Consider the following 14,511-nt stretch of genomic DNA (forward strand, 5'->3'; position numbering starts at 1 on the left):
ATCCAGCAGCAGAAACCAGCCGGCAGGGGATTTCAGGTCCTCTGGCCATAGAAGCCCGGAGGCTCAGTCACAAGCAAGGGACCAGCACCGCCGTCGTGGAGCGGAGGCTAACAGAAGGCCCCAAGTCACCAGCCATACGGGTGAGCACTACACGGTACACTCAGGGATGTGGGCTACTTCTACCCACTTACAGCAAGGTAGCCAGGAAGAGTGCAGACAGACGGGGAGGCCTACAACTCCACCTGGCCAGGGGAACTCCTGCTTGCTCACAGACTGACCAGGCCTCTTATGCTAGCCAGCACTCCCGGGAGGGTCTACCTTATAATCATCAGTAAAGACCCTGAACTGCACTGCAAAGACTCTGAGTCATTCCTGCTGCGCTCGTGCACCATCACCCCCATCATCCACTCACTGCCCTGAGGCTATACTCCTCCCGTGGGGAGTTATCCCACTCTCTGCTGCGCACACAACACCAGCCTCAGCGGTCTGCCTCGCAGCGGTGGTACTCCCTGACCGCAATCCACGGGTGGCACAGTCGGACAATTAACCTCAAAACCGAAGAAAGATTGCCACTGGTTTGACCAGCCTGAGCCACGGGACCGGGTCACCGCCACGGAGACTACAGATCCCAGAGACCCGGCACCGGTATCCCACACACGTGTACACACGGCCCAGGGGGCGCGTCACATGCAGTACAGCATATTACAAACATAAGTCCCATTATTGGGGAGTGGGTCTCCCATAGTCTTTGCCTATGCCTTGCAAGCAAAAGCTGCCAAAAATAAGGACGGAGGAACTTGCAATGCTGGCACCCTGGTGATATAGTGGTGGTGGAGGCTGAGGATAAGGAGAAGAAGATAAAACAGCCGAAACGAGGAAGCGTATACCCATGTGTGGGTGTGAAGCGGTGCATGTGAATACACCTCCCGAAATAACACAGTGGATTTGACTTTATGTTACTCTGTTGTCATTTGGTGGTGATGAGAAGTCTGGCCCAATCCAGCCCTTGTTCATTTTGATAAGGGTCAGCATTGTCAGTTGACAGGCGAGTGCGCTTATCAGTTATAATTCCCCCAGCGGCACTAAAAACACGCTCCGATAACACGCTAGCGGCAGGGCAGGCCAGGACCTCCAAGGCGTACAGAGCGAGTTCATTCCAAGTGTCCAGCTTGGATACCCAATAATTAAAAGGCACAGACGAATTACGGAGGACGCTGGTACGGTCGGCAAGGTACTCCCTCACCATCTTTTGAAACTTTCCACTCCTTGTGAGAGTACCCCGTGCCTCAGGGCCTGTAAGCTGGGCGGATGTCAGAAAACTGTCCCAGAACATTGACAGTGTTCCCCTGCCTCTGCTGGATTGGAGTTGCATCTCTCTCGCCTGTACGCTTTGGTTGGGCAACGAACTGTGACCTCTGCCGCTAGCGTGTTCAGATGGGAATTTTTTTAAGAGTTCTGCAGCAAGGGCCTTCTGGTACTGCCCCATTTTTGTAGACCTCTCCACCTCAGGAATAAGAGAGTGAAAGTTCTCCTTGTAGCGGGGGTCTACAAGTATCACCAACCAGTAATGACTGTCACCCAACATTTTGACAACGCGAGGGTCACGGTTAAGGCAGCGTAACATAAAGTCAGCCATGCATGCCAGACTGGTAACGGGCAAGATTTCCGTGTCCTCACCAAGATGACGACTGACCATGCTCTCCTCCTCCTCTTCCTCCTCCCCCCTGTCCTCAGGCCACCCACGCTGAACCGACGGTATGACACTTGTACAGGTACTACCATCTACAACGCATGATTGCAGCTCCTGTTCTTTCTCCTCCTCCTCCTCCTCTCCCTCATTGTCCCCCAATGCACGTTGGGATGAGATGAGGCTGGGCTGTGTGTAATCGCCCGCTACGGCTTCTTGATCCATCTCATCATACTCTGGCTGCAATGCCTCCTCTTTAATTCTCTGCAGAGAGCGTTGCAAAAGACAGACAAGTGGGATGCTGACACTAATGATGGAGTCATCGCCACTCACCATCTTGGTGGCCTCCTCAAAGTTTGTCAGGATGGTACATATGTCAGACATCCAGGTCCACTCCTGAGGTCTTATGTGTGGAGTCTGACCTGAATATCGACGGCCTTGTTGCAGCTCGTACTCCGCAACTGCTCTCTTCTGCTCACAAATCCTTAGCAACATGTGGAGGGTAGAGTTCCAACGTGTACTGACATCACACACCAGTCGGTGTGCCGGAAGCTGCAAATGCTGCTGCAACACAGGAAGGGCGGTGGAAGCTGTAGCCGACTTGCGAAAATGAGCTGACAGGCGGCGTACTTTCACAAGCACATCTGGCAACTCGGGGTACGATTTAAGAAACCACTGAACCACGAGGTAAAGCACATGAGCCAGGCATGGTACGTGTGTGATCTCACCTCGCCTCAGAGCCGCCACCAGGTTACGGCCATTGTCACACACGACCATGCCTGGATGTAGGTTCAGCGGTCTCAGCCACAGATCTGCCTGCTCTTTCACAGCTGTCCACAACTCACAAGCAGTGTGAGGTTTATCACCTAAGCTTATGAGTTTCAGCACAGCCTGTTGCCGCTTGGCTGAGGCAGTACTGCAGTGCTTCCAGCTTGTAACTGATGTGGTGATATCTGAGATGGAGGCTGAACATGAGGAGGAGGAGGAGGATGCACAGGAGCTGTACACTGTGGAGGCAACTCTGACTGACATAGGGCCCGCAATCCTCAGTGTGGGGAGGATGTGTTCCGTCCCAAGGTCCGACTGGGTCCCGGCTTCCACTATGTTTACCCAGTGTGCCGTCAGAGAGTTGTACCGTCCCTGGCCACAAGCACTTGTCCACATGTCCTTTGTCAGGTGGACTCTCCCAGTAACTGCGTTGTTGAGGGCACGGCAGATGCTTTGGGACACGTGCTTGTGTAGTGCGGGGATGGCACACCGGGCAAAATAGTGTCGGCTGGGGACCGAGTACCGAGGGACGGCCACCGCCATAAGATTGCGGAAGGATTCCGGCTCCACCAGCCTAAAAGGCAGCATTTCCAACGCAAGCAGTCGTGAAATGTGCGAATTTAGGACTGTGGCCTGTGGGGCGTTAGCTGCGAATTTCCGCTTTCGTTCAAAGCTCTGGGATATGGACAATTGAACGCTGCGGTGGGACGTGGACGTGGACGTTGATGCTGTTTCTTGAGAAACTGCCATAACAAGTGAAGACTGAGAGGAGGGGGCATCTTTACATGCAGTATGGACAGGGGATTGCCTTGCACACACAACAGGGGGTTCTATTGCACGCACAACAGTGGAAGAAGCAGTGGTGACACCCGCTGACACTGGTTGTGGACCCTGGGTTTCGCCCCACAAAGTCGGGTGCTTTGCTGCCATGTGCCTGATCATGCTGGTGGTGGTCAGGCTGGTAGTTTTGTCACCCCTGCTAATGCTGGCATTGCAGGTGGAACATATGGCCTTTTTGGGGTTATCAGCAGAGTCTTTAAAAAAATTCCAGACTCTGGAAGACCAACCGCTTGTACTGGCAACGTCCCTCGTGTTGGTGTTACGGGGAATGGTTGCCTGCCTTCTGTCTGCGGCCACCACACTGCTTCTTCCTGCCTGTTGGGGTACTCTGCCTCCCTCCCCCTGTGTGCTGCTGGCCTCACTCTGCATGTCCTCCTTCCACGTTGGGTCAGTTACTAGATCATCCACCACCTCCTCCTCTTCCACTTGCGCACCACGATCCTCCTCCTCACTTCCTGGCAATTGTGTGTCGTCATCGTCCACCTCTTGTGACAGATTGTCAACGTCGACTTCCTGTGGCCGTGGCTGTTCAAATATTTGGGCATCGCAACATGGGATCTCCTCTTCCACCACTTCAAGCGTATCAGGCGAGGGGCCCAAATATGGAAATGGACCAGTGAACAGCTCTTCAGAGTGTCCAAGTGTGGGATCACTTGCTGTCTGACGACACTCGGCATGGTGGGAGGAAGGAGCATCAGGGTGAGGAGAAGTATGCGGTCGAGACTCACGGCTACTAAGAGTTGACCGTGTGGAAGACAGACCGGAGGTGGTGGTGCCCAGGTAACTGGAAGTATTATCTGCTATCCAATTAATAACCTGTTCACACTGATCAGTTCTCAATACTGGTGTTGTTCTGTGCTTCCCTAGTAATTCGGTCAAGAAGTGGGAGCGAGAAGATGTGGCTGTTGGTTGTGGCACATTTTCACCTTGGCCACGGCCCCGTCCTCTGCACGAACCATCACCAGAACGTCCAGTTCCACGTCCCTTGCCACGCGCCCTGCCCATTGTAAATGAAGTAAAATAGCTTACACTTGCACTATCAATGGAAAAAGGGTAATAAAAAGTAGATTAGAACCGTGGAAGAGGAAAACCACAGTTATTGTTTACTGGGGTATACCACACTTTTTTAAATAGAGATATTTGCGGCTGAACAGTGAGCGACACACTCAAACTGCTTTTTTTTTTGATACCAAAGGCCCAAAACTGGATAGTACAGCGATTTGACCCGTGGAACTGCGAAACCACACTGGGATGTCGGGCCTACACAAGACTATTTTCAACAGATATATTTTTGTGTCACAACAGTCAGGAGACACTACTGTTTTTCTTTACGGAAAAAACTACCAAAAGCTGAATAATAGAGATTTTTTACCGTGGGATGGCAAAACCACAGTTATTAATTACTGGGGTATACCACACTTTTTTAAATAGAGATATTTGCGGCTGAACAGTGAGCGACACACTCAAACTGTTTTTTTTTTTAGATACAAATGGCCCAAAATGGATAATACAGAGGTTTGAACCGTGGAACTGTGAAACCACACTGGGATGTCGGGCCTACACAAGACTATTTTCAACAGTTATATTTGTGTCTGAAAAATCAGAGACACGCTTTTTTTTTGGGGGGGGGGGGGGGGGACGGGACACCGAAAGGTTAATAAGACGGGTATTTGTACAGTGTGAAGGAGGAAAAAAAAGGAGGATTTAGATGAAAAAAAAAAGGATTTTTCCTGGCCCCCGACACCTGGTGCTAAGTCCAGCAATTTCAGCAAGAGGAGCACACAGGACTGTAATGCAGCGTTTGCTGGTATAACCACTGTGTCTCCTATACAGCCTGCCTGCCTGGTATCTGGGATGGATATTAGTCCCGAGAAGGACTGTTTGTTTGATCTGGCAGCCTTTACAGACCCTACACTAACTATTTTGCACTATATATCTCTCCCTAACTCAGCAGCACTGACCCTACACTGGCTGATCCGGAGCGACTGTGTCCAAGATGGCGGTGCCCGGTTTTAAATAGTCGAGGTGACGCTGTGCGGCCAGCCAATCACTGTAATGCCCACAAACAACATGGCTGCAGCATTACAGTGACTGGCTGGCAATCCCTGCATGTTCATTAGCTCTGTAAAGAGCGCCAAACATGCAGGGAGGAGACCCGAGCTCCCGCCCGAGTAACCCGGAAATGCTCGGTGCTCGCCGAACATCCCGAGTAGTGAGATGCTCGGGCGAGTACTGAGCAGTGTCGAGCATGTTCGCTCAACACTAGTAATAACCTGTCTTGGTATTGCAGACCCCCCAGTCCTCTAATAACCTTGGTCGCTCTTCTCTGCACCCGCTCTAGTTCAGCTATGTCTTTCTTATACACCGGAGACCAGAACTGTACACAGTATTCTAAGTGTGGTCGCACTAATGACTTCTATAGAGGTAAAATGATGTTCTCCTCATGAGCATCTATGCCTCTTTTAATGCATCCCATTATTTTATTTGCCTTTGCAGCAGCTGCCTGACACTGGCCACTAAACGTGAGCTTGTCGTCCACCAATACACCCAGGTCTTTTTCAGTTACAGTTCTGCCCAGTGTTTTACAATTAAGCATATAATTATACATTTTGTTTCCTCTGCCCAAGTGCATTACCTTACATTTATCCCCATTAAAGCTCATTTGCCATTTATCAGCCCAAGCTTCTAGTTTACATAGATCCTCCTGTAATATAAAATTGTCCTCCTCTGTATTGATTACCCTGCAGAGTTCAGAGTCATCTGCAAATATTGAAATATTACTCTGTATGCCCCCTACAAGGTCATTAATAAATATGTTAAAAAGAAGGGGACCCAATACTGACCCCTGTGGTACCCCACTGTTAACTGAGACCCAGTCAGAGTGTTTTCCATTAATAACCACCCTTTGTTTCCTATCACTGAGCCAATTCTTTACCCACATACATATATTTTCCCCTATCCCTATTGTTCTCATTTTATGTATCAACCTTTTGTGTGGAACCGTATCAAAAGCTTTTGAAAAGTCCATATACACAACATCCACTGCATTTCCTTGGTCCAGTCCAGAACTTGCCTCCTCATAAAAACTGATCAGATTAGTTTGACAGGAACGGTCCCTCGTAAACCCATGTTGATATTGGGTCATGAGGTTATTCTTCTTCAGATACTCTAGTATAGCATCTCTTAGGAAATCCTCCAGGATTTTACCCACAGTAGAGGTTAAGCTTACTGGTCTATAATTTCCAAGTTCAGTTTTTGTCCCCTTTTTGAATATTGGCAGCACATTTGCTATACGCCAGTCCTGTGGTACAGACCCTGTTATTATGGAATCTTTAAAGATTAAAAATAATGGTCTATCTATGACGTTACTTAATTCCTGCAGTACTCGCGGGTGTATCCCATCCGGGCCCGGGGATTTGTCAACTTTAGTGATTTTTAGATGCCGCCGTACTTCCTGCTGGGTTAAACAAGTGACATTTAATGGAGAATTTTTGTTATCACTAATCATGTTTTCTGTCATGCGATTTTCTTGTGTAAATACGGTTGAAAAAAAATCATTTAGCATGTTGGCTTTTTCCTCATCCTCATCCACTATTTCAGCAGCAGAAGGGAAGGAAGGGAGACACAGACATTACTAGTGGGTTGGCGGAGCCCCACAGGATAGTTCACCTCAGATTTATAAAAAGTGACGACCGGCCCCTCCAGCTTAGGCTCCTCCTACTCCCATGATTCTCCAGTCTAAAATTTGAGGTCGCAGAGGATAGTCGCTGCCTTTGCAGCTCCTCAGAAGATTTTTTTTTTTTTTTTTTATCCACGGAGGCCTGGACCCCCCATGGTCTAGAGGTCTCAGGGGGTCTCGGTGCTGCTGGGACCCCCACCCCTCCCCTGGCGGATCTGCGTACCCCTTAAGGAGATCCCCACAGAACCCTGCCGGCCCCGGGGGATACAGGGCGCTTCCTGGCGGAGACGCACACCGCGCCTGTGGGGTCCCTGCACGCTCCGCCGTGGGGGAAGCTAAGGGCCACCGCGCCACACATCCCTGGGGGTCCCTGTGGCGCTCAGCTGGGTAAGTGCTCATCATGTGTAAGTGCTTCAGAGGCTGCTGCGGCAGCCGCTGTTACGTATTTTCAATGCAGTGACTGCTGTTTTTTTGTCCGCAGGTGGAATCCCTGCAATGAGGCGAGCAGAGAACGGAGAAGCCGTGCGCTTTTTTGAACGGCGGCGGGGGGCGTGGCCTCGCGTCTCCTCGGCTGCCTGTCTTTCGCGGGCAGGAAGCGCTCTAAGCGCGCGCTGGAGCGGTTCCTGCCCCTCCTCTTCCGGCTTCTTCTCGCGCGGTGGCCATCATCGTGCGGCGTCCTCCTGCTCCTGGCTCGCCTCTCTCCCTCCTTCCGGACCGGTCCGCGTCTTCCAGACCGGGAAGAGCAGTCACCACGGCCAGCTGGGTGAGTCGCTTCTGTCTTTAAGGCAGAAGGTTCCTCTCTCGCCTCCGCAGCGCGGGGCACCTCTCTGCAGCGCAGTAAGGTAGTCAGACTGTGTTGTACCTGCCGCGGTTACCTCTCATGAGGTATTTCTGGGACTCGCACACCTCTTCTCTCCTAAAAGCAGAGGTTGTTCCGTAGTTGGCAGCATTAACCACTGTCGGGCAGCTGGGGTAGCTTTCTCTTCTAAGAGGAGCTTTAACCCTTCAGCGCTTGGTTTCTTTTGTGAAGAACAGGCTATGGTACGGGATCACACTGTCCTAGTTACTGACCACACTTTTAAGGGGTTATTCGGCCTTACAGATACTGCGTGAGGGCATGTCGGATCAGAGTCCAGAAGGCGCGGACCGCCTCCCAGGTCCGCTTCAGGATCAGTCACGCGTATCTGACACGCAGTCCTCCACGGCGTCAAGTTCAACGCTGGTCGGGGGTCTCAGTGATGTTAAAGTGGAGGCGCTCACTCACTCCATTGATAGCCTGTCTGGCCTTCTAGGTCATTGGGTATCAGCCAAGTCCTTACAGACTTCTCGTGGCAAGAAGCGCCACAGGCCAGTACTGTCCCCTCCGCGCAGCGAGACGGAGGCCTCAGATTCGACAAGCTCTGCTGGGGAGATCTCTGATTCTGACAAAGAAGATCGGCAGGGTCGCTCTGCTTCGCTTGTGGGCCATGTGGATGCCTTTATTGGGGCTATGAGAGAGGCGTTACAGTTGCCTGATGAGGTATCGAGCCCACCTGGTAAGTCGGCCCGGCTGTTTCAGGAGTCGCGTCGGACTCGGTCAACACTGCCATCGCTCGATGAGCTTAACGAGGCGGTGGAGAAAGAACACCCGTGTCCGGATAAGCGCTTTCAGGGGACTCGGCTTTTAGATGCACTGTATCCCTGTTCCACGGAGACGATCGCTAATTGGGTTCCCTCTCCTGAGGTAGATGTACCTTTATCTCAGCTGAGCAAATCTTCGTTACTTCCGGTTAAAGGGAAGGCGAGTCTTCAGGATCCGCTAGACAGAAGGACAGAGTTAGCGGCGAAATCCATCTACGAGGCCGCGGGTCAGGGGTTCCGAGCGTCTTTAGGAGCCATGTGTGCTGGCGAGGCTTCTCTGCGGTGGTTGGATCAGCTATGGACGGTGTGGCAAGATGGGACCCCGCTATCTGAGGTAGAAGGGCTCATCCAGTTGTTGGAAGAGGCGGCCCGTTATGGCAGAGACGCAGTTCTGGATTCTACTTCGGTTCTGTCCAGAGCGCAATCCTCGTCCGTCACAGTCAGAAGAGCACTGTGGCTTAAGCAGTGGACTGGAGACGCACTATCCAAGCAAGGTTTGCAGAGTTTGGCGTACAAGGGTGGTCAGCTTTTTGGTTCTGACCTCACGGAGCGGATTGCTAAGGCCAAAGCAAAGGATACGGCTTTGCCACAGCGGAGAGCAGCGGCGCCTACGTCTGGCAAGTCAAGTGGCGGTGGTGGTCGTCGGTCCTTTCGACCCAGGGGACGGTTCGGTCAGCCCTCTTGGGGATCGGGTCGTCCCTCGTCTTCCGGAAAGAAGACTTCTCAGAAAACCCGTACTCCCTGGAAGCAGAGTTCCCGTCAAGACAAACGGGAAACTGACAAGAAGCCCGCTAAGGCGGACTGACGCCAGGTTCGCACCCGAGGGCTCTCGGGTGGGGGGTCGTCTGCTACAATTCGAGTCGACTTGGGCATCCCACGTATCGGACGCCTGGGTGACGCGGGTTATGTCGGCAGGCTATTTCATAGAGTTTCATTCTCGACCCCGGGACAGGTTTCGCCAGTCTCGCATCCCGTCCGAGCCCAAGCTGGCAGCTGCTCTGCTGCGGGAGGTCGATTCTCTTCTGCAGAATGGAGTAGTGGTTACGGTTCCGCCGGAGGACCGGGGAAGGGGGTTTTACTCCAACCTCTTTGTGGTCCCCAAAAAGGAGGACAAGTTTCGCTTCATTCTGGACCTCAAAGAATTGAATCTTCACGTCCGAACCCGGAAATTCCGCATGGAATCTCTTCGCTCTGTTGTGGCGGCCCTGTCACAGTACGATTTTTTGGTGTCAATCGACATCCGCGACGCCTATTTGCATGTCCCCATCGGAAGGGCCCACCAGCGCTTCCTGCGTTTTGCCATAGGTCAGGCCCATTACCAGTTTGTGGCCCTACCATTCGGGTTGGCCTCGGCGCCCAGAATTTTTACGAAGATTCTGGTGCCACTTATGGCGATCCTTCAAAGGCAAGGGGTTACGATTCTCCCCTACCTGGACGACCTGTTGATAGTGTCGTCCACAGCGGAGGAGGCGGTGACAGCTCGCGATCTCTCCCTTCAGCACCTGGAGGACTTCGGGTGGCTGGTCAATTGGAAGAAGTCATCACTGGAGCCGTCAGTCAATCCTGTTCCTGGGAATGCACTTCGACACGGTACGGGCAGTGGTGTCCCTGCCTCCGGACAAACAAGCGAGCCTTCGTCACCATGTTCAAGCTATGAGGTCGTCGTCGGCAATGTCCCTTCGAAGGTGTATGCGCCTTCTGGGTTTGATGGTGGCGACAATGGAGGCAGTACCTTTTGCTCAATTTCATTCCAGGGGTCTCCAAGATCTCTGTTATCCCTGGGAAAATCATTCCTCCTTCCGCGGTGGTCGGTCATAACCACCGATGAAAGCCTGACGGGCTGGGGGGGAGTTTGGAACGATCTCTGGATTCAGGGGGTCTGGTCGTCAGAAGAGTCCTCTCTGCCGATCAACATCCTGGAGTTGAGGGCGATTTTTCTCTGCCTCCGTCATTGGACGGTCCCTTTGAGCGGTCTGCCAGTCCGAGTTCAGACGGACAATGCGACAGCGGTCGCGTATATCAACCATCAGGGCGGGACGAGGAGTTCCAGACTCATGATGGAGGTCTCTCGGATCATGGTATGGGCCGAGTCCAGGGTTCCAGCCATCTCCGCGATTCACATCCCAGGAGTGCGGAATATCACAGCGGACTTTCTCAGTCGCGAGCAAGTGGATCCCGGAGAATGGAGTCTTCATCCGGAAGTGTTTGCACTGCTGTGCTCCCGTTGGGGGACTCCCCAAGTGGATTTGATGGCATCCAGGCTGAACGCCAGGATTCCGACGTTCATGTCCAGGTACAAGGACCCGGAGGCCGTGGCGGTAGATGCTCTAGTAGCCCCGTGGGACCAGTTCGAGCTGATGTACGTGTTTCCGCCGGTATCCTTACTGCCTCTAGTGATTCGGCGGATCAAACTCGAGCGAATTTCGGCAATTTTGGTGGCGCCGGATTGACCAAGGAGGGCGTGGTTTTCAACGCTGGTGTCTCTTCTGGTAGTGCCTCCGTTTCCACTACCTCTTTGTCCGGACCTGTTAAGCCAAGGTCCCATTCGTCATCCGGACCTGAAGTCTCTTCGTTTGACGGCGTGGCTCTTGAGACCGAAATCTTGACCCGTCGAGGGTTTTCAGCCGAGGTCATTTCCACCTTGCGAGCGGCCAGAGGTCCTGCTACGACTAGGGTTTATCACAAAACTTGGGAGGCCTTCTTTTCGTGGTGTTCTGAATCGTCAAGAAACCCGAGGATTTTTTCCATTCCCAACTTATTGGCTTTCCTGCAATATGGGTTGGACAAGGGTCTGGCAGTTAGTACCTTGCGGGGTCAGGTATCTGCTCTATCCTTGCTTTTTAGGAAGGCTATTGCCTCGCGCAGGGATGTGCGTTCCTTTTTTCGCGGGGTAACTCGTCAGTTTCCGCCTCGTTTGTGGCTCCTTGGCGGCTCAATATAGTCTTGGAGGCTCTTCAGCATGGGCCTTTTGAGCCTATGGATTCTGCTACGCTTTATTTGCTTTCTTGGAAGGTGGCCTTCCTGGTAGCGGTCACCTCCTTGAGAAGGGTTTCTGAGTTGGCGGCACTTTCTTGCTCGCCCCCTTTTCTGGAATTCCATCTGGATCACGTGGTGCTTCGCACCCGTTGTGACTTTCTGCCTAAAGTGGTCTCACATTTCCATGTCAATCAGGACATCGTGTTACCTTCCCTCTGTCCAGAACCGAGGAATTCAAAGGAGCGGGCCTTGCACTCGTTGGATTTAGTACGGGCGTTAAAGTTCTATCTTGCGATCACGCAAGGGTTTCAGAAGTCGGACTCTCTTTTTGTGACTCCTGCTGGTCGTCGGCGTGGTCAGCGAGCTTCCAAAGACACTATAGCTCGGTGGATACGATCGGCTATCCTAGAGGCGTGCCGGCTCAAGGGCGAGCCTTGTCCGATTAAGGTTCGAGCTCACTCCACGAGAGCTGTGGGTTCGTCGTGGGCTTTTTGTCAAGGAGCCTCGGCAGCTCAGCTCAGCTCTGCCGGGCGGCTACCTGGCGCTCCGTTCACACCTTTACAAAGTTTTATAAGGTGGACGTCAGTGCTTCCGCCGATGTGGCCTTGGGACGCAGGGTCCTGCATGCGGCGGTGGTTTAGGATATCTCTTTAACTTGTGTTTAGCGCTGGTTGCGCGTTTATCTAAGTTGTTGAGTTGGCGATTCTGCCACTGTTTCCCACCCTTGAGTTCTGGACTGCTTTGGGACGTCCCACTAGTAATGGATCTGTGTCTCCCTTCCTTCCCTTCTGCTGCTGAAAGACGGATTTTGGTAAGACCTTACCTGTAAAATCCTTTTCAGCGAAGGAAGGAAGGGAGACACAGCTCCCTCCCAGGGCAGAAGTGTTTTATTGCTTTTCAGATGCGACGCAACCCCTCTCTGATGGCGGTTATCTGGGCTGGGGTCGGCGCGCAAAGGCTCTGTTCCAGCATTGCCAGCTCATCGCAGTTGTCAGGTCCAGTGAGTAGTGCCTGGGACTGTGTGGTTTCTTCTACTATATGCATAACCTGTTCTCTCGTTTTTCTGAGTTTTCAGAAGGGGTTGTGTTGTTCCGCAGGTGTTATCTGCTCTTCCTTAGCTTGTGTACGGACTCAAGTACAAGGGAGTAGGAGGAGCCTAAGCTGGAGGGGCCGGTATTCACTTTTTATAAATCTGAGGTGAACTATCCTGTGGGGCTCCGCCTACCCACTAGTAATGGATCTGTGTCTCCCTTCCTTCCTTCGCTGAAAAGGATTTTACAGGTAAGGTCTTACCAAAATCCGTCTTTCACCCAGACTATTTTTAAGAGGGCCAACACTATCATTTTTTAGGTTTTTACTATTTATGTAGTTAAAGAATATTTTGGGGTTATTTTTACTTTCTCTGGCAATGATTCTCTCTGCCTCAATCTTAGCTGCCTTGATTTGATTTTTACATAGTTTAAATTTTTTATATTTATTTAATGCCTCATCACTACCTACTTGCTTTAGTTCTCTAAATGCTTTCTTTCTGTCACTTATTGCGCCCCTTACAGCTCTATTTAGCCATAGTGGTTTCCTCCTATTTCTAGCATGTTTATTCCCATAGGGTATATATTGTGCACATGTCCTATTCAGGATGTTAATAAATGTCTCCCATTTGCTTTGTGTAGTTTTAGGTCTCAGGATATCGTCCCAGTTTATTGCACTAAGATCATCTCTCAACCGTTGGAAATTTGCCTTCCTGAAGTTTAGTGTCCTTGTAACCCCTCTACTACACATCTTATTAAAGGTTACATGAAAACGTATTATTTTGTGATCACTATTGCCCAAGTGACCCCCAACTCGTATATTTGATATGCAGTCTGGCCTATTGGTTAATATAAGGTCTAGCAGTGCCCCCTTTCTTGTTGGGTCCTGAACCAGTTGTGAAAGGTCATTGTCTCTCATAGTTGTCAAAAACCTATTACCTTTGCTTGAACTACATGTTTCTGTCCCCCAATGTATTTCAGGGTAGTTGAAGTCCCCCATAATAATGACTTTTCCTTGAGTCGCTGCTTCATCTATTTGCTTTACGAGGATATTCTCCGCTACTTCCATTATTTTTGGAGACTTATAACAAACTCCTGTCAGTAATATATTATTTTTTCCCCCTCCCTTTATCTCCACCCACAGGGACTCTACATTTTCATTAGATTCACATATATCCTCCCGCAAGACGGGTTTTAAGGATGATTTCACATATAAACACCCCCCCCCTCGCTTGTTTGTACGGTCATTTCTGAACAGACTATAGCCCTGTAAATTAACTGCCCCGTCATGGCTCTCACCCAGCCACGTCTCAGATATCCCTACCATGTCATAATTATTTTCCAACAAAGTTAATTCTAATTCCTCCATTTTGTTGGTGAGGCTTCTGGCATTAGTGTACATGGATTTTATCTATCCCTCTGTACCTCTATTCCTTCTTACTATATTGACTGTTCTAACCCCACCACCAATTTCTTTATTTGTGCCCAGGTCACTATCTGCACTATCTTCCCCACCTATAAAATGAATACCCTCCCCCCAATCCCTAGTTTAAGCACTCCTCCAACCTTCTAGCCATTTTCTCCCCTAGCACAGCTGCACCCTCCCCATTGAGGTGCAGCCGCTCCCTAGCGTAGAACCTGTAGTCAACTAAGAAGTCGGCCCAGTTCTCCAGGAACCCAAATCCCTCCTTCCTACACCAGTTCTTGAGCCACTTATTTATCTCCCTAATCTCACGTTGCCTCTCTGGCGTGGCACGTGGTACAGGTAGTATTTCAGAGAATACCACCTTGGAGGTTCTTGCTTTAAGCTTGCAGCCTAATTCCCTGAAATCATCTTTAAGGACCTTCCACCTACCTCTAACTTTGTCATTTGTGCCAATGTGCACCATGACCGCTGGGTCCTCACCAGCCCC

Source organism: Phyllobates terribilis, unplaced genomic scaffold (genome assembly GCF_046119375.1).
Source record: "Phyllobates terribilis strain yellow unplaced genomic scaffold, ASM4611937v1 Scaffold_12__6_contigs__length_324123572, whole genome shotgun sequence".
NCBI classification, from domain to species: Eukaryota; Metazoa; Chordata; class Amphibia; order Anura; family Dendrobatidae; genus Phyllobates; species Phyllobates terribilis.